The sequence below is a fragment of the Sapajus apella genome, unplaced genomic scaffold (assembly GCF_009761245.1).
Source record: "Sapajus apella isolate SASKATOON/1434 unplaced genomic scaffold, GSC_monkey_1.0 scaffold25, whole genome shotgun sequence".
Taxonomy (NCBI): domain Eukaryota; kingdom Metazoa; phylum Chordata; class Mammalia; order Primates; family Cebidae; genus Sapajus; species Sapajus apella.
Genome location: NW_022436965.1, coordinates 9,378,784 through 9,402,270, shown reverse-complemented (window position 1 = coordinate 9,402,270; position 23,487 = coordinate 9,378,784). Strand labels below are relative to the sequence as shown.

General features: G+C 42.4%; 1 long non-coding RNA gene across 1 annotated transcript in view; it reads right to left on the bottom strand.

Moving 5' to 3' along the window:
- Nucleotides 1-13,786: 13,786 nt before the first annotated feature.
- The window catches only part of LOC116560053, a 21,813-nt gene continuing 12,112 nt past the window's right edge, over nucleotides 13,787-23,487 (bottom strand). Inside the window, exons 2-3 of the long non-coding RNA XR_004272764.1 lie at nucleotides 23,240-23,246; nucleotides 13,787-13,868 (exon numbers count right to left, since the gene is read on the bottom strand). This is a non-coding gene — a long non-coding RNA (uncharacterized LOC116560053). The remainder of the gene's footprint in view (nucleotides 13,869-23,239; nucleotides 23,247-23,487) is intronic.

Genomic DNA, 23,487 nt, shown 5'->3' with positions numbered 1-23,487 from the left:
CAGTTTTATGCTTACATTTTATTTTTCTAACAAACTATACAGTTGATCCTCTCCACAAAAACCTGTAATAACATTTTGGGACTATAGCCACTGAGTTAATCTGTTAAACTAGTAACAACATCTTTTCTCTCCCAGACATAATTTAAGACACCGAGAGAAATACAAAGTTGTAGCATCTGTTCATTCACTTATTCAGTCAATATCTTATGATGCTTAATAGAACATGGTCCATGCATTCAGTGTCTTACAGTCTAATGATCACACAGGACTAAAATAAATGACTGGTTGAATGAAGGTTTCCTCTCTTCTCCTTTGGTTACCAGGGAAGTTCACTCGTCCTGCAGGGCCTCTCCCCTGGGCTTTCTGATTGGCTTAGGGTTACAAGAAGGGAGGATGCAGGATGGACATCAGGAACAGTGTTGGGGTCCTCTGGGGCTGCTGCAGCCTTTATTCTCATATTACAGAATTCCATGTTGACATTCTCAACGTCTTTCCATGGAGATTTCTTGGTCAGAAACAGTGTTTCTTTTCTTAGAGTTTTGAGACAGTCGTTTGAATCTATATTTGGGGCTCAAGCAGAAAGGATGAAAAGAGCATGAAAGATATCAGTTTCTTACATAGTTTCTGGGATAATGCCTGGTGGTGTGGGGCAAGTATAATAAATGAAAATCAATTATTTCATCAGTAAGTGGGAAGCCCTTTCAGCAAAAGGTTTTTAGCCTGCAGTAAGCACATACCATGCCATGTGGCCGCACATCGAGTTGAATGCAGCCTTAGACTGTGTTAATAAAAGTATAGTATCTAAGTATTGGAAATGAGTTTATGTTTTACTTTACATTGGCCAGTTTAAGTCTACAGTCTTTTGTTCATCTGTAGAGATCAGGTTTTAAGAGAGATGTAGACAAATTGATTTTTTTTTTTTTTTTGCAATGGAATCTGGCTCTGTCGCCCAGGTGGGAGTGCACTGGTGTGATATTGGCTTGCTGCAACCTCTGCCTCTCGGTTCAAGTGATTCTCCTGCCTCAGCCTCCCAAGTAGCTGGGATTACAGGCACCCGCCACTGCTCCCAGCTAATTTTTCTATTTTTAATAGAGATGGGGTTTCACCATGTTGGCTAGGCTGGTCTCAAACTCTTGACCTCAGGTAATCCACCCGGCTTGGCCTCCCACAGTACTAGAATTACAGGTGCGAGCTGCACACCTGGCCACAAATTGATATTTTAAACCACTAAGAGAATGAAAGATTTGAAACCAAGCGATATCTGGAATGGCTGAAGCAAGTCTGTATGTTGCTTTCACAGAAGTGAGGACTCAAAAGGACTTGAGGACTGTCTTTAAATATTAGATTGAATCTGGGTGGACCCAAGAGTTATAATTAAGAGCAACTCAAGGAAGTATCAGGGAAATCCAAGTGAAGGGGCACTTTTCAACAATCAGAACAGTTCCAAGATGGAATAGCTTGTCTGTTGAGGCAGTGAATTCTCTATCACCAGACAAATTTGATGAACATTTGGGGAAGATGTTGTGGAAGGATTTCAGTATCTGAAAGACACTTGGGGTGCTTGATTCAACAATTCTGTACTCTATAACAAATCCTGTTACACCCAGTGCCCTCTAAGTGGAAAGAGGCAGAGCTAATAGGAACCAGAAACCTTGGCTGGGGGGGTAAAGAGAGTGACTTCCAGAGGCCCCACTTCTGATTCATATTTGAGCCACTCGTAGAGCAGAGGGAGGAAGAAAAATAAATTCCAAGAGGGAAAACATCTTCAGTTGCCCTTGGCAAACATTGAAACACAGCACTTAATGCAGCCCTATGAGTGAAGGATGGTCCCTGCTGCACTGGTTTCTCTATCTGTCTGTACTTCCCAAGGCAAGTGGCTGATCATGGGCAACCTCTGAGCAACCTCTGGGAGGTAATTTGGTTCTGAGGTGTGGGTGAAGTGAGTATAGGTTTGTCGTCAGTAACAGGAGACACAGTGTATATCAACCCCACAGCTGTATGTGATCTTTCCTGACACTAAGATAAAGTTTCAGTTGCTTTTTCTCCCTTGGGCTTTGGGCGTTTTCTTGGTCTCTAGGACAGATGGGCCTCCTCACTAGCACAGGTGAGTATTCCAGACTTTGCTGCTGATCCCCTCGTTGATATTAACACATTCTTCATTCACTGCCTTTGGTGTTTTTCTTTTCACATGTATTTGTCTTGTATCTCCAATAAATTATAAAATTCTCAAGGCGAGGATTGGCTCGCTCATACTTTTTTGTGTCCCCCATAGCACCTCTCTCAGTGCTCTTGTATAACGAAGGTGCTTATTCAAGTACTAATAATAAATGTCAGCTTGTCAAAATAGATCTCTTTGCTTGAGGGAGATGATGTTAGCTAGTTCTAATCTAGAAAAGTTATATACCTTTTGTTATAAATATTAATCACTGAACACCAGATATTTCCCTTTTTAAAAAACCCTTTAGGCATACTGGCTTATGTCATTTGAAAATTCTTGCAGGTGGGGAAGGTGTTGAATACCTTGAGGCCTCTCCTGGCCCAGTATTTGAGGATCACCCTCAAGGTCTGTTTAGCTCCATTTGTTAGAGCAAGGTTTTGGGAATCTGCTAATGATGGCGTGAGTCTACCCAAAGTCAAGAATACACTCCCCTCGCACCATGATTTGGGGAGCTACTTCTCCTAGCAGAACAAAGAGAGTATTTTCCAGGAAGTCACACATGCCTATTTAATTCCTAAATGTCTAAAAGGAAGAAAGGCCTATTGGAGGGCAGCCGGAGCCATGATCAAGGCTGGCTTATGTGCGCATGGCCATGGGACGGTGGCCTTGCACACCTCTTTGGTGTTTTTCTCACTTCCTCTGGAGAGGGCCTGGGGAAAAGGGCAAACAGATTGGTACCCCTTAAAGGAGAGTCTTATCAAACAAAAGCAAGTCATCTCAAAGCAGAGTTTTTTGTTTTTTTTTTCTAACTGCCTGGCTGAAAGTTCATATGTGGGGAAATCAAGGAAACACCTTTGAAAGGCTGTGTGTGGACAAAATAATAGAACCTGAAACTGTGTTCCTGTATTTTAAAAATAACAAAACTTGGCAGGTAATGGAAGCATACCATGATTTAATTGCTTTTGGTATTAATTAAAAAGGAACAGGTTTTCAGGGAGGGATTTTTATGACTGTAGGAGTGTTTGAACATCATTTCTCTCTCTCTCTCTCTCTCTGTATGCATGTATATAAGATTATAAATAATCACAAAAGCTGAAGAAGAAAAAAAAACCATTAAAGGCTCATTTTATGGCCAAAACAAAGCAAAGATTATTATGCATATATAAGAGTAACTGGCTCATTATGGGAGTCTTGAGTATCTCATGATACGCAACCTTAATTTTTTCTTTCTTGATTTCATTTTGTTCATCCCTGCTGCCCATTATCTTCCCTTATGCCACTCCAGTTATATTTCCTCCTCAACACTTAATTGTAAAACATGAAAATCATTCTTTTGTCCCAGCCTTTTAAATAATTACTGATAGAACTAACCTAGCTGGCTGAGTTATCTGATCAACTTCAGTTGGTCCTTGTATTACCTAACCATTATAGTTGCTCTTCTCTGGGAAACTTGGAGATTTGTTATGGCCAAGGCCAAGATAACTGTGCAGAAACGTCCTGTTGCCTCAAGTTCTAGCTCTCTCAGGAATGCTGTCCAGACTTGCATAATTTTTCTTCTGCTTTCCAGATGAGAGAGAGTAAAAAAAAGTGCCTAGTGCTGTTCCTCACTAGCTGTGACCTTGAGAAAGTTGTTTCTTAGGGCCAAAGATATCTTGTCTTTAAAATGAAGGCATGAGTTGGATTGTCTCTAAATTTTCCTTTGGCTCTACCATCTGTGATTCTGCTCCAGCTTAGCATTCTCCACTCATCCTCCATATCAGAGGGCACCATGGGTACACAGCAGACAGGAAAAGAATTGCATTGAAACAGAGGGAGAGCTGAGTCAAGAGAGTGGAATGACATTTGCAAATCCCTGAGAAGCTGAGCCCTGTAATATGTTAATTGATTAACATTTCCTAGTACAGTGCCCTGAGCATTTTAGAGGAAACAAGCTACATAAATTGAATGCATAAATGATTCCTCTTTCATTCTAATTCATATGCTTTCCATTGGCTAAAATGAGATCTTGATGGTGTTCACGTTTGAGGGTATAAATTTCTTGTGTGTGTGTGTGTGTGTGTGTGTGTGTGTGTGTGCTATTGTAGGCCCGTTTTAATTGGTCTGTAATAAGAAAGAGCAGGAGAGCCAGCTGGTTTAGGGGTGGGAGGTGTGGAGTCAAGGGTACAACTGTGACCTGGCATTGGGCACAGGTTGCAGCTGGTACAGAGTTGTCTGAGATGGGCAGCACTCTTCAGCCTTAATCTCAGCAACTCAGAAACCTGGGGAAGCCAAAGGAGCCTTCACAGAAGCTTAGTAAGGCCACAGGACATGGCAGGCTATGACACATGGTGTGAGGTTGGGAGGACAGAGAATACTAACCACCATTAACCTGGAAAGAAGCCTTGAAAATGTCATTGGGACTATTTCCCAATACTTAAAGGAATGTCATGTGAAAGAAGAAAGAGGCTTGTGTCTATGCTTTCAGATAATGTTATTGGTGAATGTTACAGACATTTAGATTTTGGTTCAGTTTCAATAAAATATTCCAGGATTGTGTCAGAAATTGGAGTAATAATAATATTTTATATCGTTATAGTGTTTTATAGTTACAAAACTGATTTCCATGGCTAATTTAATGGCACTATGAGGTAGGTAGAGCTGGTGTTATTGTTAATATTATCGTCATTATAACCACCAGCACCATCATTGTCAATCAGGTGTGAGCACAGAGGTATATTAAATGATTTATTCAGAATCATGAAGCTGTTAAGTGAGTAAGTCTAACTCCATATTCTACACCTTTCATTACACACACACACACACACACACACACACACACACACACACACACAGAGTTTCCAAACTACAACAAACCAAATCTGCTCCCAAATCTTTTTAAGCGATTGGTCTGACCACACCATTCTCTTTAAGCCCTTCCTGGTACTCCTTGCCCAGAATATTAACTTCTGGCAGTGAACTCCAGGGCCCCTCTCCTCATTCTGCATGGGCTGAGAGTGGTCTTTTTCTAGCTGTGGTGGGGATGATCTGGGATGCATCAGTGGGTGGGACAGGGAATCTGGGCTCTACGTGGATAATTCAGGGTCTAATTTGTGGGGCCCTGTGGGGCTGCTGAATGCTTCCCCAGGTGCACAGCTGGCTTCTTGTAGTGTTGCCATTATGGGATTACTGGAAATGGCAAACTGAGGATCAAGCAGTAGGACCTCTTTCCTTGGGCTCTGAGGGAAAGTTTGCAGCAATAGCTCATGCTCATGACAATCTTAGGCTGGAGGAAGAGAGTGGATAGTGGAGGGGAGGATGCTCCTCTTGTGAGAATACACCCTTCATTTGAAAGCTCTCTAAGGGATAAGTCTATATTTTATGGCAGTTCCTAGCAAGCTTCTAAAGTTATTTTGTAAGACTCAAATATCTCTTCTAACGTTTAGCAAGTTGGTAATACTTACTGAGCACTGCCTCTATGAAGATTGTGTAAGGAGACACAAAGAAACACAGGCACGTGCTCCCTAACTTTAAAATGTACTTTATTTCAATTTCCCCAGAGAACAAAGAATTAGAATTGTTGGAGTTAATGATGGAAGTATCAAAAGTACATGGAAGGAGCTGTAAAAACTGGGGCGCATCAACATCGTTCTATTTGCTATACAACAGTGTTTGTTAAACACTGTATTTTTGTGTCAAGATAGAAAATAAAAAGAGAAAAATTATGAGCATGTGAGAGGCTAGACAGGAGTAGCAGGGTTTGAACAGCAGGCCAGGGATGGCCTTCCATGTCTCGGGTCTTTTCTACCTTTCCAACTTCACCACAGATTGGGGTAGCCTAGCTCTCTCTTGCTTGTTTCTTAAGTCTTCTTAAAACTGTTCAGTCCCTAGAGCCTGTCAATCCCAAAGCTTTCTTTTCTGTTTTTCTCAGCTGGCCTGGGGCCCTCATGCAAACAGGTCACCCTGCAGCCTGCCTACACAGTCCAGAGGCCCGAGAGGGTTTTGCAGAGAAGCCCTGTCTAGACACCCAGTGCGGATGTCAACGGCTGAGGGCAAGTCGCCTGTGGGGATTGCCACTAACGCAAAGAGGGACCCATCACCCAGGATCACAGTGTTGTCAGGGAAGACATGGGAGGTGATGGGCTGTCAGCAATGTTCTGCCAGTGGTGAGCGTCTTTGCTTCGAGGGCAGCTGGTAGAGACAGACCTGGGAGGAAGCAGGGTTGAGCAAGGCTGAAGCATGAGAAGGGAGGGGGCGAACGGGTGTTCTGGGGATGGTGATGGATATTTACAACTTGAGCCCCTGCTCCTAACACCATACTTCCTTTCCTCTTTGCTTCTCCTTCACATGCCAAGTACACGGTAGCTTTTTATTACACAGCACTCAGGGGGCAGGTGGATGGAGTTGGAACGAACAAGCCCATTGGCATTTTGATGGAATATTCTTTCTTGCCTAGCATAAACAATAGGCTGAGAATTTTAAATGTCTTTTTTTTTTAATTCTAAAAATCTTGGCTTTAAATATCAAGAGCCAAAGTCTAGAGAGCTGAGATTTTAGACAGCAGAATGATATAATTTATTTCTCACTGAAAGGAGAGAAAGATGGGACCAACTTGGGAAAAGAGGAGAACAAAAAGTGGGTGTTGCTAGAACTTGGGTGTTGTCTGAGTTTCCATTGAAGGGGCTCGGAATCCCCGTTCCCCTGGGATGAATTAGGGGCGATGGAGTGGGGCTAGGTTGTTGAAACTCTAAATGGATTGAAAAGAGTTCCAAGGACAGCAGACACTTGTACCTCTTTTTCTGGTCTGTGGTCAAAGACCAAATAGTCTTTCCCCAACATGGCACTTGGGCTGCAGAGTAGCAATGACCATGGGAAGCCTAGGTTGGCAGGTCTGAGGACAGCCTTGTGGAGTCCCACAGAGTGTTCTGTATTCTCTAGGGTGGAGGCAGAGAGCATCCAAAGACTTCCCATGGCACCTGCAATGGCTGCAGAAAGGGCTGGGAACAAGCTGGGAGGCCCTAAGAGCCTCGAGCTGGATTCTGCAAGGAGGCTGCAGAATGTGCATGTCTCCTGGTGAGAAGCTATGGCAGGATGACGAATGGCGAGGACGAGAAAAGATGAGATGTCCCTCTGGAGTTAGCCAGGACAGAGGACAGCTCAACAGTCAGACGTCTCTCCTAGAAGCCAGGACATCACCCACCTCTTCCTAACATTGGAATTTAGAACATCCTCAGCAGGAAGGGAAAGAGAAGATGTGGAAAGTGTACATGTCACATTAACCATGTTTATCAGTAAATTCCAAAGCGACTGAGTAACCTTGATTGGAAAGATTATGATTTCTGCTACAGAGAAGGAAATGAGGGCTCATGAGCTAAGTTCTGTTATAGACAACCAAAATATTGCGTGGGTTTTTTTTTCAGTCTACAGTTGCACAGTTTTATTTGTCATACAGATTTGCCTCGATGGGGTAAAGACACCAAAATGAAGTTGAGCAGGAGATGAATGTAGAGACCTTGAGAGGGAAGAAAGCCCAAGACGCATAGGAGCTAATAATGATGAGAACTTGACTAGTTTCCAAGAGGGAGCTGGGAAGGGGAGAAGGATGCCAATGTTGCATGTCGCATAGAGACGGCTGCAATCAGACCCCAGCCAACTCTTGTTTTCCAACATACTGAGCTGTTTAATTGGTGCTGCTTGTCACACCCTCAAATAGCTCTTTACGGGGAATCCTTATGAACCAAGAACAGCTTCGACTTCTCCCAACACTCCGCACTCTGAGTATGCAAAGACATCTATTAGCATTTTGAGAATGACTGCCATACATAAGACATGGAGGAGAAGTGGCAGCTGTTGCTTCTCCCAGTACTGCGCTAGACCCAATAGAAGGCTTGATTCTCTGCTCTTGAAGGGTCTGCTGATAAGAACAGAGAAAGAGAAGGCTGTTCTGAATCAGAATATAATGAAAAGAGCCAAAAACAGATATCTAAGAGCCACCAAACCCACTTCTACTTCGGATCACTGAGCAATCACGTGTGAAATGTAATAAGAAAATTATCTGTGAGCTGGTTTCCCAGATCAAGAAAGATTTTCATGAGAAGAATGGGATTTTTGCACCATAGCCTGAGTTCTGTCATGAGGAGTGTCTTCCCTCCTTTTGAGGTTCCCCCTCTTCCCTTATCTGTGCTAGCTTTTAGCTTTTGCTTTTCCCTCCCGTTTTCTTTTTGTTTGCCTTTCTCCCCTAATGCTCGACCTTCAATTGTGGTTCCCTGAGCTTCAATTTTGCATTCTAGGGAAAAATGGGATTCACCTCCCTTAGGAGGAACTGGATTTCCCTTTCTGATTTCCTGGATCTTTGTAAAATTCAAAGAACAGCCTCAGCTCCTAGACTGTTTATTGAATTATAGTTTCACTTTCTCCTGGAAATTTGACTTGGGGAGCAGGTTTGTTAGAAGTGTGTGGACCGGGCGCTGTGACTCATGCCTGTAATACCAGCATTTTTGGAAGCCAAGGTGGGCAGATGAACTGAGGTCAGGAGTTCAAGACCAGCCTGGCCAACATGGCAAAACCCCATCTCTACTAAAAATATAAAAATTAGCTGAGTGTGGCGGCGTGCATCTGTAATCCCAGCTACTCAGAATGCTGAAGCAGGAGAGTTGCTTGAACCCAGGAGGTGGAGGTTGCAGTGAACCAAGATCGTATCAATGCACTCCAGCCTGGGCAACACAGTGAGACTCTGTCTCAAAAAAGAAAAAAGAAAAAAAAAGAGAAGGAGAAGGGATAGATTCAGAAAAATTCAGCATGTTAGCAGGAATTGATTAATCCACATCCGGAAGCTATGACCTCAGGGTCCTAAGGGAACGGTGTAGCGATGGAGTTTTGATGGGGCAGAAGAACCTTTACCAATTCTATTCTCTGATAGATAGTGATGGTACTCATGAGGCTCTCAGGTAAATAATTACAGTTATGCTATTGCTGAGTAGTTACCTATAACTCCCCAAGTTGTCTTTCAAAAAAGAGAGATGAGGGTCTCCCTTTGTCATCTGGGGTGGAGTGCAGTAGCAAGATCATAGCCAGCTGTAACCTCCAACTCCAGGCTCCAAGGATCCTCCTGCATTAACTTCTCAAGTATCAAATTGCTTTTTGAATGCATAGTCATGATTTTTAATTCCAGTCATTTGTTTTATTTCTTTAATTTGGTGTGGGGGGGACTTTGGGTTTAGAGAGTAGCATTACTCATCTTCCTCTGTTCCTGGAATATAATTATCATCATTCTTTGCAAAGTCATTTTCTTGTATTATTATTTTATTTTTTCTTCATTATCCAGGTCCCTATTCCTATCTCCCCAACCAGCACCGGAAGTTATAGTGAAGTGCTCAATCTGAGACCTTGAGTGTGTATGTGTCTGTGAGGAATAGTGCATTTTCTATATATAGCATTTGATAAAATTATGCAGAATTTAAAACATTTACATAAAAGGAAAGCCTAATGGATCTCTGTGTAGCTGTCACTCAGCTGCAATAATTTTCAACTCATGGCTAATTTCTTTTCCCTATCTGTTGTTTTCCTACTCTTCTCCAGATTTTTTAAAGCAAATCCCAGACATAATATCATTTAATCTATAAATATTTCAGTATGCATTTCCTTTTGAACCCTTTGCATCAGGAAGCAAAGGTGCAATACATTACAATTTGTTAATATGTTTCTGAAATCTCTTTTAGCCTATAGGTTCTCATTCGGTTCCTTTTTGTCTTTGACAGTTCTTTATTCTTGAAGAAACTCAGTCATTTGTCTAGTAGTTTCTAACAATTGTTTTGTTGATTGAATCCTTGTGAGAGTGCCTGACACATTCCTCTGTCTCCACTGTAAGTTAGAAGTTAGATCTGGAGGTTTGACCAGATTCAGGTTTAACGTGGGGGAGGCCAGACCACATCATAGGTGGAAGTATATCCTTCTATCGGAGGCAATGTGACGTCTAGTTCGCTTGTGTTGTGAGTAGCCCTTAATGATCATTTGTTATATTTAATTCATTAGAAAATCTAAAATGGGGATAACCTCGTTTTATCATTTTCTGTGTTTATTAGCTGAAACACAACTGAAAGGGAAGCTTTCTTCACCAACTTTTGTGTAGGAAAAGTAGAATAAATGCTTGGCTCTTTCTTTTTATTAACAGTTTTTAAAAGAATGAGTTGATTGCCAAGGGTAATCAATGACTTTTTTTAAAAAAGTATCACAGTGAATCGATAGATTTAAACTAATTTAATGTGTTTCAATCAACTGTATTTTCCTTAATGGTTCTCAAATTGCCCCTTCCTTGGCTAGCAGAAAACTGTTCAAGTTGGCTTCTGAGTTCATTTGACGTGACTATAGACGTCTTACTTTCTGAGAGGTTTGCTAGATATTGTTAAATTCTTGTCCCCAGGAGGTTATTTCATTTTGTCTTTCCACAAGATTTGCCAGCAGAATGTAATTCTGAAATTAGATTTTTACTAATTCAACTGGCGAGAGATGATATCTTAGTGTAGTTTTAATTTGCTTTTCTCTTATTACAATCGAGGATGAACATCTTTTCATAGTGTTAGGAGCTATTTGCATTTTTTCCTATGAACTCTGAGTTCGTATCTTTATATATATTTTATTATATATTACATGTTACATAAAAATGTTTTTGGCCTCTTCTCTATTTTTAGAAGGTCTCCATATATTAAGAATAGTAACCTTTTGTTTATGAATAAATTGCAAACAGTTTTTTCTATTTTGCCATTTGTCTTTTTTCTTTATGGTATTTTTTTTTTTTTGCCATGCAAAAGTTAAAAAAATTTTATGTAATAAAATTTATCAATTTTTAAAATTGCTTCTGGGTTTGAGTCATAGGAAGGTTTCCCCTACTCCGAGATTATAGAGGAATTCACCCATGTTTTCTTCAACTCTTGTATGGTTTCATTTTTGAATATTTAAATCTCGGCTCCATTTGGAATTCATTCTGGAGTACAGTTTAACCCATTTATGCCTAGTGTTTCATTATTGGAATGCTAAGCATGTGGCTGTTATATTCTACTGCTCAAGCTCATCACCAAGGTCTGATTTTTCACTCTTACAAAAATTCGAAAAATTGCAACCTCTGGCATAGCAATGGATCTAATCTTATCTTTTTCCTTATGGTTATATAGTTATACAACTTACTAGAAAGTTTGCATTTCCTCTGCTACATTGAGATGCTGTCTTTGGCATTATTAAATGTTTGTACACAATGGGGTCATTTTTCAGATTTTATTTTCTGTTCATGTTGACGATACCAGTGAATTTTAAAGTGGAGGCTTCTGGTAGGGTCGAATTCTGACAGGATTGCTCTTCCCCTCTTTCTCACCTCAAACCATTGTTCTTAATTTTTAGATCTCTCTTGGCAATTCTTTCTTATTTGTTTTTACAAATGACTTTTTTTTTTTTTTTTTTTTCTGAGACAGAGTTTTGCTCTTGTCACCCAGGCTGGCATGCAGTAGCGTGATCTCAGCTCACTGCACCCTCCGTCTCCCAGGTTCATGTGATTCACAGGCCTCAGCCTCCTGAGTAGCTGGGCTTACAGGCACCTGCCACAAAGTCAGGCTAATTTTTTTGTTTTGTATTTTTAGTAGAGACGGGGTTTTGTCATGTTGCCCAGGCTGATCTCAAACTCCTGAGCTCACGTGATCTGCCCACCTCAGTTTCCCAGAGCACGGGGATTGCAGGTGTGAGTCGCAGTGCCTGGCCACAAATGAACTTTATGTTATACTTATCTAACTCAAGATAAAAAATTATTTGATGATATTTTTATTGAGATTGCATTACACTTAGAAGGTATAAAAAATGGAATCTTTAGGATGGTAAGTCTTCCAATTGACATGGTATCTCATTTCATTTATTCAAGTCTACTTTTGTTTCTTCCAGATTGTTTTGTAGTTTTGCTCACATAAATTTTGGCCTAGGTATTTTATTTTTGCCACAGTAAAGTGAGGTTTTCTCTTTTATTATACTTTGAATTGGGTTTCTTTGTGTATAATAATTTTAATTCTTGCTACTTTACTAAGTGTTCTTATTTGTGGCGGTTTTTCTATTGATTCTTTGCAATTTTTGAGATTATATTATATGTAAATAGACTTTACCTCTGTCCTTTCAATTCTTATTCCTCTAGATTCTTTCTGTTGCCTAATTGCTTAGTTTAAACACAATGTTAAATAGAAGAAGCGATGGTGCTTGTCTTGTTTCTGAATTTTGAAGAGACTCCTTTGGTTGTTTCCATTTCGTAAGATGCTGGATTTGGGTTTTTGTCTGGTGGTTTCTTTTGTTTTCTATAATCGCTTCTTTTCTCTCTCTTTTCTTTTGCTGAATCTATTTTGAAGTCATAGTCATTTACTCCCAATAAATCCCATAAGGCAATCAGTGAGCTTATTTTATTCTTCACATACTCTTTCCAACCTCATTCTGTTTTTTAATTGTCGTATCACATGGAAACTGTCACATAGCTCTAACACACTACCATTCATATTCTTATGCGTTCCCCCATGTAACTATAATTTAGCCAGGGACTTACTAATAAATCCACATTTACTATTAAACTATTATTTTCTAATTGTTTGCAACTGATATCTAAAAGTAGAATTACTTTTTAGATATCGACCTTATATCTTACAACCTTGCTAAGTTTGTTTATAAATTCTACTAGATGTTTTATAGTTTCCTATAAAACTTTCTACATAAACAGTCCTGTCTATTTCATTGCAGATACTCCCTACCTCTGAATTCATTACGAGCATATTTTCCTTTACATCACTGAGTATGGTTATGCCGTGTAAAACTGCATTAAATTCCTTGTCTGGGAAGTCTAACTTCTGGGTCATCTCAGAGTCGGCATCCTGTCGATTATCTTTTCCCTTGAGAATGGCTCATGTCTTCCTGAGTCTTCTTTGTTGAATAATTTTGGGTGATAGCCCGGACACTGTGACTATTATGTTGTAAAGACTCTACATTCTGTTATATTTCTCCAAGGAGTGTTGACACTTTGTTTTAGCAGATAATTAACTTGATTTAGACTCAGAACGCCAACCATTGTGCCTGTGTTAGGTAGCGGCTCAGATCTCTGATCGGTTCTTGAAGCCACAGGAGTCAGCTGCTTTCAGCTTGTTCCATGTATGTGTGATTCAGAGGTCAGTCAGGGACTTGGGCTAGGTTCATACATACAATTTGAAATTCTCTTTTTCTTGTTCTCTTCTTTCTGAGGTTTACTCTTATTTTCCAGAAGCCTTGGTTGTCCTGGTTCCTCTGGTTAGAAGGATGATGGACTTTCTACCAGAATTTAGGCCATCTGCACCAGTGTTGCTGCAAATGTGGTTTCTCTCAGGGCGGAGCCGCAATAAACAAGGAACTCACGCCAGCCGGGCCACTGGCTTCAAATTGTACTCCCCTCCAAAATATGCCTGTTTTTGTTCAGTCCTCAGAGTTCTCAGGTAACTTTTTGTTGTATTTATTTCCTAAGAGTTTATAGATGCTATTTGGCTTGGCAGGAGTTTGCTCTTTTATACCAGAAGCGGAACTTCGCTTAGTACATGTTGAGTGTCCATTATCTGAGATGTTTGGGACCTGAAGTGTTTTGGATTGTGGATATTTTCAGATTTTGGAATATTTGCATATACATAATGAGGTATCTTGGGGTTGGGACCCAAGTTTAAGTATGAAATTTATTTATGTTTCATATACATCTAGCCTGAAGGTAATTTTATACAATCTACTTTTAATTTTGTCCATGAAACGCAGTTTCTGCACATTGAGCCTCTGGAAAGCAAAGGTGTCAGGTGTAGAATTTTCTGCTTGTGGTGTCATGTCAGTGTTCAAAAAGTTTCAGATTTTGCAGTATTTTAGATTTTGCATTTTCGGATTAAGGATCCTCAACCTGTACTTTTAAAAATGTTGTAAGTGTCAAGTTCAGGAGGAAGTCCAGCTTCTGGAGCAGGCCCAGATGGGATTAGTTTTGTAATAATCCTTCAACAGTAATTGCTCAACTCCTCTATAGCAAAACCTGCCTTTTCTGGGTTGAGGCTGATGGCAAGGCTCACTGTTTAATGATGATTCCTTCTCCAGAGGCCATCTGCACCAGTGTCTCTCAGGTTCTGAGCCTCACTATGGCCACTGCTAGCCACATGGAGCTAGATGGAATCAGGGCAGGGTCAGGTGTCACATCTTCCATCTATGAGCCGGCAGGACTGTGCTCAGCAAACATCCCAGTCTGCAGAGCAAGTGTAGAGTTGTGAAGGCAACATCTCCTTAAATCTCCCTTATATGAGGTTTCCCTTCAGTCTGACAGTAAGATGGCCACCTTACCTCCAGCAGGGGAATGGTGTGTCTACAAAAGCACAGGGAAAAGGGAGCAAAAATGAAGCTCTGTTTCCTGAATCCTGGGAAATTCGGCCCTTGGATCCAGCCATATTTTCTGCCTTTTGTGTAACTTTCACACTAAGTTGTGGTCTTTCTCAAATCCCACTTCTTTCATAAAGGCCTTTATGATTGTCACTAATCTCGTTTAAAAAGTCTCTCCAAGAAGTGAATGTTTGTGGACTATGTTATCCCTGTTTTGCCGTTTAATAATTTCAGATGTACATGTCCTATCTTCTCTATTAGTCTGTGATAATTTTCAGGGCAGGATCCCATCTCGTGAACAGTTTATCTACCGATCAGTGCCTAACGTAGGACATGTTATTAGAGTAGAATTGGTTTGAACTTGAAACCAGGAACACATGCTGACAGCTCAGAGCTCTGGGCTTGCTGTAGAAAATAAGGTCTGTGAATTTGTGTCTGTAAATTTCACTGCAGGTGGTCACAGAGCAATTTTACGAGGCGAGGGCTCCAAGTTTGCAGTGCAGACTATTAGGAGTAAAGCTTTAAAAGAAGTAAGTAAATGATGGACCCGTGTATCTGAAGATTTAAGTCGAGGAGTTTAAAGCCAAGATGAGAGTTATCAAGAAAGTAAACATGGCTATTTCAACAGCTTAGGGAGTTAGCCAAGTTAAATCCTGGGGCATGATCATGGATTTTAATTGAAATTAAAATGTAACATCAATGAAGAAGACAGCACTGAGTAAGAGTGGCACTTTATTCTCATCTTGTACACAAAATGCCAGCCCGACTTTTTCTCCCAGAAGGTTCTGTGAGCCCAAGGAATTTTCTGAGCAGGGTGTCTCCAGATCAGCAACTAGTGTTACATTATTGTCATTCTAGTCACAAATGGTTTTTAGACCTTCTGTGTCCATTAGTTTTGTTTCCTGACCTAACAGAATCTACTGTTTAAATTGCCTTGCCAGGAGTGCCGTCGGCCTTGTTGTGTTCCGTAGGCCTTTTCTCCTGAGCCATCTTGTGAATAATCCTCACTGATTTCTCCGTCCACTGAAGTCCTAACACTTATCATCCATGCTGCCCACGGACTCATCAAGTCATGATGTCTTGTCTTTGATGCCCAGCTGGTTCAACTCACTCACATTACACATGAGAAAACCAAAGCCCAGAGTGCCCCAGTCAGTTTCCTAAGGTCATGCAGTAATTTGGTAGCAAAATTGTGATTAGAATCTGAATCTCCACTGACAGTTTGGTATGCTTCCACCTCCATGGCACTGCTCACACTTACAATTATAAACATATAATCATAGAAATAATAATGATAATAGAATAATAATGTGGTATATTTGTATAATGCATTGTACCTTATTTCTTAAATTATTATTATTTTTTACTTCTATCGAGAGTACTGATTTGGTTAGAGGGCCAGTTCTTACAATATTTGGTCCCTAGAATTGAGTTCTATTTATAAGAAAGTCTTTTAAAAATACGGACAAAAATTGTTTGTATTCATGGTATACAACACGATGTTTTGAAATGTGTCTCCACTGTGGAAAGGCTAAATCAAAAGCTCTGTTTTTGGCTGGGAGCATTTATTAGGATTTTCCATGGCCTGGAGAGAATGTGCCGACCCTGTCTTCCTTCCCTTGTTATGCCTCTGTGCTCACCAAGCAGCCTTCTGAGGACTCATGTGGTCTTGCAGGAAGGAGGTGAGCTGGCTGGAGAATTTGAGTATATCACTTCAAGCCCCGGAAAGAATAACTCCCTGAACAAATGAACAAACCGGCATTCCAGTTTCTCAGTCTCGGGAAACTTTGACTTATGTGAACCATCCCCTGAGACTGGTTAATTTGGAGGGATGGACAGAACTGTGTTTTAGAAGCTGCCCAGCTAGGATCAGATCTTCACTGATGACGGCTCTGTGGAGCCACGACTGTGTTGTGGGGCCTGTCGGGTGTGCCCACTAATCACAGCTTCCTGATGAGCTACTTGATTTCCGGTTCTGTTTGGTACACCCCATTTTATGTAGAGCTAAGGTACTTTCACAGGCTGGGTTTAGTACTCACAAAGCTTGATTACAATATCAGGCCAAGGACAGGCCAAGAGGCCCCGCGAGGCAATCCCCAACAGCTGTGAGACAAAGGGGATGCCTGGCTTTTAATTCAGGTGAGGGCAGATTCCAGTTAGAAAAAAAATCCTGAAGCCAATGAGACTTTGCTACCATTTATCAAAAAATCTCGTTCTCACCTATATTTAGGACAAACAGCAAGTGGGCCTGGTACTGTGCCATCAACTCAAACCACCCCAAAACTCAGAGGCTTCAAACAACAATCACTTATTCTCAGGGACCAGCAGGTGAGCAGGGGCAGCTTTCCATCAGGTTGCAGTGATGGGGTGGTTCTCCTTGACGCGACCCTCCTGCCCAGCCTGGGACTGGTAAGCCAAGCTGGGCTTGTTCTTTCCACAGTGGAGTCACAGGGGCAGGCAGAACGGCCCTAATGTGCAAGCACATTTCAAGCCCCAGCTTTCTCATGTCTGCTGCATCCCATGGGCCAAAGCACCTTACATGGCTGAGTCCAGCTTCAAAGGCCAGGGACCTGCCTTGTTGTGGGAGGAGCTGTCAGGTTACACAGCAAAGAGTGTGGGCACAGGGAGGGCAGGAGGACTGAAGACATTAAGGCAAGCAGTCCCCAGGGCCAGCTGTCTATTTGGAATTCTTGGTGACAGGCTTCGTTATTCACAGTCCCTGGGAAAGGTTTCTCTGCAGATAGGGTCCTTTTATAAGAGAATGTGGTAACAGTTTGGCAGTTTCTCAAAAAGTTAAAAGTAGAATTATCATATAATCCAGCAATTCCACTTCTGGGTATATCCCCAAAAGAATGGAAAGCAGGGACTCATATAGACACGAGGACATCAGTGTTCACTATGACATTATTCACATTAACCAAAAGGTGGAAACAATGCAGACGTTCCTTGAAAGATGAATGGATGCGCAAAGTGTGGTATATACATGCGATGGATTAGTATTCAGTCTTAAGGAGGGAGATTCCGACACATGCTGCAACATGAATGAACCTCGAAAACGTTATGGTAAGTGAAATAAATCAGACACAAGGGATGTGTGTGGGATGACAAATACTGTATGAATCCACTTAACATGAGGTACCTAGAGTAGTCAAATCCATAGAGACAGAAAGTAGAATGGTGGTTACCAGGGGCTGGGGGCAGGGGGAATGGGGTTATGGGGGAGGGTGGAAACATTCTGTAGGTGGAGTGTAGTGATATGGAGGGTGGTGATGGTTGAACAATGTGAATGTACTTCATGCCACTGAATTATATACTTTAAAATGATTAGAAGGGCGAGTTTTCTGTTATATGTATTTTACCGCAATGAGAGAGAGAGAGAGACAGACAGAGAGAGCGCTTGCTTGGCCATCAGATCTTCAGAGATACCTGGAGCATCAGATGTGCAGAGAGGGTGTGCAGATCCTGCCATCAACCCTGGTGGGAAGGCCTCTGTGTCTCAAAGATGAGAGAAGGAAGCTCAGGTCTGAAGTATTTGGATTACATATGCTTATGAAATTTTATTTGCAGAATTAAATTTATTTGGCCAGGCTAGAAGCTTGCTGACTTTGTAGAAACTGTCTCTAGCTTGTGTACGCAAAGTCCTGGGAAATGGGAGGATTCAGGACCCAAGGAGGTAAAATTAGGACAATTCGGGAGCTGACGAAATTGTGGTCTCTTTTCTCGCCTTTTGTTAAATGAACAACATAACAGATGCACGGGGGAGGATGGTGGACCCAATAAAGCCAGTGAAGTAATAATGGAAGCCAAAATGGGTACTTAATGACACCTGCAGAGTTTGTCTGGGGAAATGTCAGGTTTTGGTGGGAGAGATGCCCAAACCTTTCTCTTATGATAGTTGGGCTATTAATATATTTTCTGAGAAGAGAAAGCTAGTGGGTGCCCCAAAACCTACCAGCTTCTGGTTTAGGGAAGTAGGTTCACCTATATATTTGGTTTTCTTTTTTTCCCTCACAAATATAGTCTTCAGAAATATGCCAGTGACATTGATATCTCAGTGTGGTGAGGGAGGAAGGAGGCGTTTGTCTTTAACCTCGACAACTGAAGAGGACTTCCTTTGTGCAAAGCTTCCGTGCCTTTATTGTTTTCTCTTTTCCCTGTCTCTCTTGTCCCCTATCTCCCTGGACTTGGAAAGAGAGAGATTCTAAATGGCTACCTTTCTATGTGACAGCATTTTTAGGGCGTCTACCTGGGAGACCAGGGTAGACACAAGCTGAGGAAGCGGTACATTGTCTGATTAGTTGTACCTGCTGTTAGACCTGGCTCTAGGGCAGAGCATCGGCTTGGGATGAGAATAATCTTTATTTATTTCTCTGATGAGTCTGGTGCTCTTTGCTTGAGAGCTCTGGGCCTTGGCAAGTTGGTTACCACTAGGCTCTCTGAATGCACAGACCACCATTGTCTGCGTTCCCTGGAGATGTGGAACTAAATATTTCCTTGGCATGGCCTTTTCCTCAGGCAAATACATCCTCATGAAAGTCTGGGTATGACCAGAGTCCCAAGAACCATAGGCCTGGGTGTCCGGCTGTGGTTCCTGAGGGCAGAGCAATAGAGGTATTGCAGAGCAGACCCAGCAGCAACCAAATCAAAGGCCCAAGGAGGGTAACTGGCTAGGCTGCCTGTGGTCCTCCGTAATGGAAAGTGAAGGGACATTTGGTGAGTCATCACCGGAGCATCCACGGGGCTTGGGCAGAGGCCGCTGGGAGCACTGCCTGCTGTTTTCCAGGACTCTGTCGTCCAGGCCCAGCCCCTCCTGATCAATGGAAATACATTCCTGCTTGTTCTAGTCTGGTGCCTAAGATGAACTCTCCCATTTCCCCCTTCTCTTGCTCTAGACATCTCCCAGGGACAGAATGAAGTTGTGATTCGTATTCGTTGTCCTCAGAGTGAAGACTTGTCAGAGATCTGTTAGGAATGATGTGTTAACAGGGATAGGAAAATGAAAACTGGAAAAGCCTCAGGTGGGCCATGGGGGAGGTGTGAGGGCACCTGTGGCGAAGCTGTTCACAGACTGATGGTTTTGGAAAACTATGTTTACTTTTTCTAAAATAATCAATATGTATGGGTTTTAAGGATTAAAATTTGCAAATTCTCTGAAAGGTAGGAAGGTAGTTCTTAGATATCTGTGTAATTTCAGTGTTAGGAGGGTGCATAGGAAGTTATTTCACCCATTTCCTTGCCTTTAGGCAGGACCAACCAAGACACCTGACTCAATTCCAGCCTATTTAAGAAAATCTTGGCTGGGCATGGTGGCTCATGCCTGTAATCCCAGCACTTTGGGAGATTGAGGAGGGCAGATCACCTGAGGTCAGGAGTTCGAGACCAGCCTGGCCAACATGGTGAAACCCCATCTCTACTGAAAATAAAAAAAAATTAGCCAGGAGTGGTGGTGCATGCCTGTAGTCCCAGCTACTTGGGAGGCTGAGGCAGGAGAATCGCTTGAACCCAGGAGGCAGAGGTTGCAGTGAGCCGAGATTGTGCCACTGCACTCCAGCCTGGATGACGGAGTGAGATTCCATTTAAAAACAAAAAACAACAACAAAAAAACTCTATGTAAAAAAAATTGCTTGTCTTGTTTTTGTAGCAATGTTTGTTGAATATTTTCTATGTTCCAGGCACTGATTTCTTGACATGCAGCATCTCCTTTAATCCTTGCAATCACTCTATGAGAAAGGTATTGTTATTATCCACAGTATACAGACAAGAAAACTGAGGCACAGAGAGGTTAAATCACTTGCCCAAGCCCATGTGTTGTTTAGTTAGTGGCTGCTCTGGCAGTGAGCCTGGGCGTCTGACTCCACAGCCTGAGCCTGGAGCACTGCTTCGGAGCCGTTCCTCAGGATCTCACTTTGGTATACCTTCTGCACTGTTGTCTCAGGCTGCCATAACAAAGGGCCACAGATTGGGTGGCTTAGACAACTGAAATTGATTTCTCACTATTCTGGATGCTAGATGTTTGAGATCAAGGTGCCAACAGCGTTGGTTGCCTGTCTTTGCTGGCACACTGTTCTCAGACTTCCAGCCTCCACGGCTGTAAGAAATACATTTCTGTTGTTTATAAGCCACCCAGTCCATGGTACTTTGTTATAGCAGCCTGAACTGACTATGTCAATAACCATTTAGAGGCCCCCTGGGAAGGGACATGGAGTGGAGAGGAGATAGCAGTGTGGGGGCCCTGCTCCCGTTCTTGTGGGCTTATGCTGTCCTGAGATTTTATTCTCTCGGAGATTTTTATGAGTTAGTAAATACGGGTTTTCTTTCCCATTATGGAGTGGTTGTCTCTCTTGCGTAGAGGAGAGGGGATGGGTGTATATGATCGTGGCTGCTCCTAGACCTTAATTAGCCTGAGATTCTTCTAGGGTAACCCCTCTGTTGAAGTCAGAGTTTTTCATGTCAGAATTTTATCTCTTTCCAAGGTACAGCCAGAGCCCTAGGAAGGGTTTGACTCTATTACAATATACTCAACTTGAAACTGTAATAAAAATGATGCTGCTGAATTGCAGATAGAGCAAGCAAGTGAGCGAGTGAGCGTGCAGGAGTGAGCAAGCAGCATCTGTTGAATGGTGAACCCCAAGAGTTCAATTACCCCAGTTCTAACTGCAGAAGGTAACCATGGAAACCTCATAATCCAAAGCATCACCAGTCTTCAAGCACACATATATATGCCTCAAGAGAACAGTACGTATGTGTGAGTATGTGTGCATGTGCCTATGTTTCAGTTATTGTGTGTGAGGGGTGTGTTTGTGCAATACCTTGACAGTGTGTGTTGTGTGGATATCACGTGGAATGAGTATGGGCGTTTTCTGCCCTGCTTTCTGGTTCTGTTCTCAGTGGTGGTGAAAGAGTGCAGATTTGTCCCAGTGTTTGGCTGTTGCGCTCAAAGATGGTTAGAATGTGGGAGAGGGCCTGCAACTTCAGCTTAGTGGAGGGCAATGTGGTGGCAGGGTTTGGGCACGTAGGAAGGCTTTTAAGTTATCTCTTTCCCATGTCAGGTTTCTATTGCAATAAAGTGTACAGGAGTTGAATTTTTCACCAGCTGGGAGGTATATTCCTGTGGAATGGAGAAACAGCGTGGATCCATATCGAACTTCTCAAACAATCTAATGTGGATATAAATCCAGGTTTGGGTTATCATTTTTACAACACAGTGTCTTTTTTCAGGGTACGTGTGGGTCTTTTTGTATTGTTTTTTCTTTTCTAGCTTTCTGCTTTAAACCTCATTCTTTTTCTGAAGCTTGAGGCTAGCTGCCTGTTGCATGAGGGGTATGTCAATATTGCAGTTGGGGAGGGTGGTGGGGGCAGCCCATGGAAGTCTGCTAATGAAATGTGTCACTCAGTGTGTGCACAATGTCAGGGAGACTGTGTGTCATTTGGCAGATGTTTGAGTGTATGGCAGCTCCATTTGGATTAAGAATTATTTGTTGGGGGAGGGTACTGCATGAAGACTGGGGCTTCAGACAGGCATTCCTAGGTTTCTGAGTGGTGAATGGTGGGTGGGGGGGCACACACCACGCAAAACCTGGCCTTGTGTTTGAGGCTGTCTCAACTTAATGGTAGCTCTGTACACACAAGCATAAGGAGTTATGTGTATGTGTGTTTACCAGCTCTGTCCCTCCCGCTTTGCGTGATGTATGAATGAAAGAGAATGCATTAGGAAGCATTGGGAAGCAACTCTGTCTTTTGAATTCTTGCCTTTCATTCACATTTATAGCTAAGGGTTTTTAAAATATAGAGGTCTTATTTGTCCATCAAAAGATGATGGCCAAAAGAATCTTTTCTGTTTTTAAAGCAAGCTGCTTCCTGGATGACAGAAATCCACATTGGCATCTCCCAGCAGGGGCTTGAAGCACTGCCCACATGGCCCATGTTCCTGTGGTAGCACCATCCCAGCCTCCGTCTGCTCCCAGGAAGAAAGGGTCAGGCTAAAAGGCTGGGAGATATTTGATGTCAGGCAGTTGCTTGTAGCTCTGACACCAGGAAGGGAACTCCTAGTACTGGGTGTGTAGAGTTACCTTTTGAGTTTGCCCAAACGGCACCAGCGCAACCCCAGAGATGGGCTGAAGAGAACCACCCACCTGGCATTGATTACTTGTCCCATTCCTGCTGCTGCCCATCCTCACTTCCTTCAGGAGCTGGGTTGTCCACCCAGGATGCCTGAAAGATGCCCTTGCTCTTGGCCCGCCACCTCATTAAAGCAATCCAGGCAGGAAGAGGCCTCCTTCACTCCATCTGCTGTAGTACAGGGGAGGCTCCCACCCGGGCTTCCTACCCTGAACACGCAGTGATTCAGAAACCTGTGGCTTTACTTTATTTACTCTTTCATTCAATGACTGCTTCTTACGTGCCTTCCAAATGGTGGATCCTGGTGATACGGCAATGAAGAAGGCACTCTTTTTGCCCACAGTGAGCTCATACGCTAGTCAAGATGCCAACAAATGAAAAGGCAGTTATAATACTATATAGTGAGATAAGGTGCAATAGGGGCTAACCCAGGACACTATGGGAGCTTATAAGAGGGGCACTAGCCCTGTTTTGGGGAGCAGGGAGGTTTCTTAGAAGAGCTGATGTCTGATCAGTAACCTAAAGGATGAAGGGGAATTATCTGAGTAAAGAGAGGTGACGGGATGCTTTCCAGCAAGGCGGAATGAGGGATTTCTTAGAAACATAACTGCTTCACAGGCGAAACCTCATGGTAAATTGTTTTTATGAGAGATAAAAAATGAGGGGTTGGGGGAGAGAGAAATGGAGAAATTCAGGAAGCAAACAAGCATGCAGAGAGAAGAAGAGACAGAGAAAGCCGGGCAGAGAGGAAAAGCTGAATGGTCAAGAGACGGCGAGACAGAGAGGACCACAGAATCAGGTGCCGTTAGAGAGAGGACCACAGAATCAGGCACTGTTAGAGAGAGGACCAC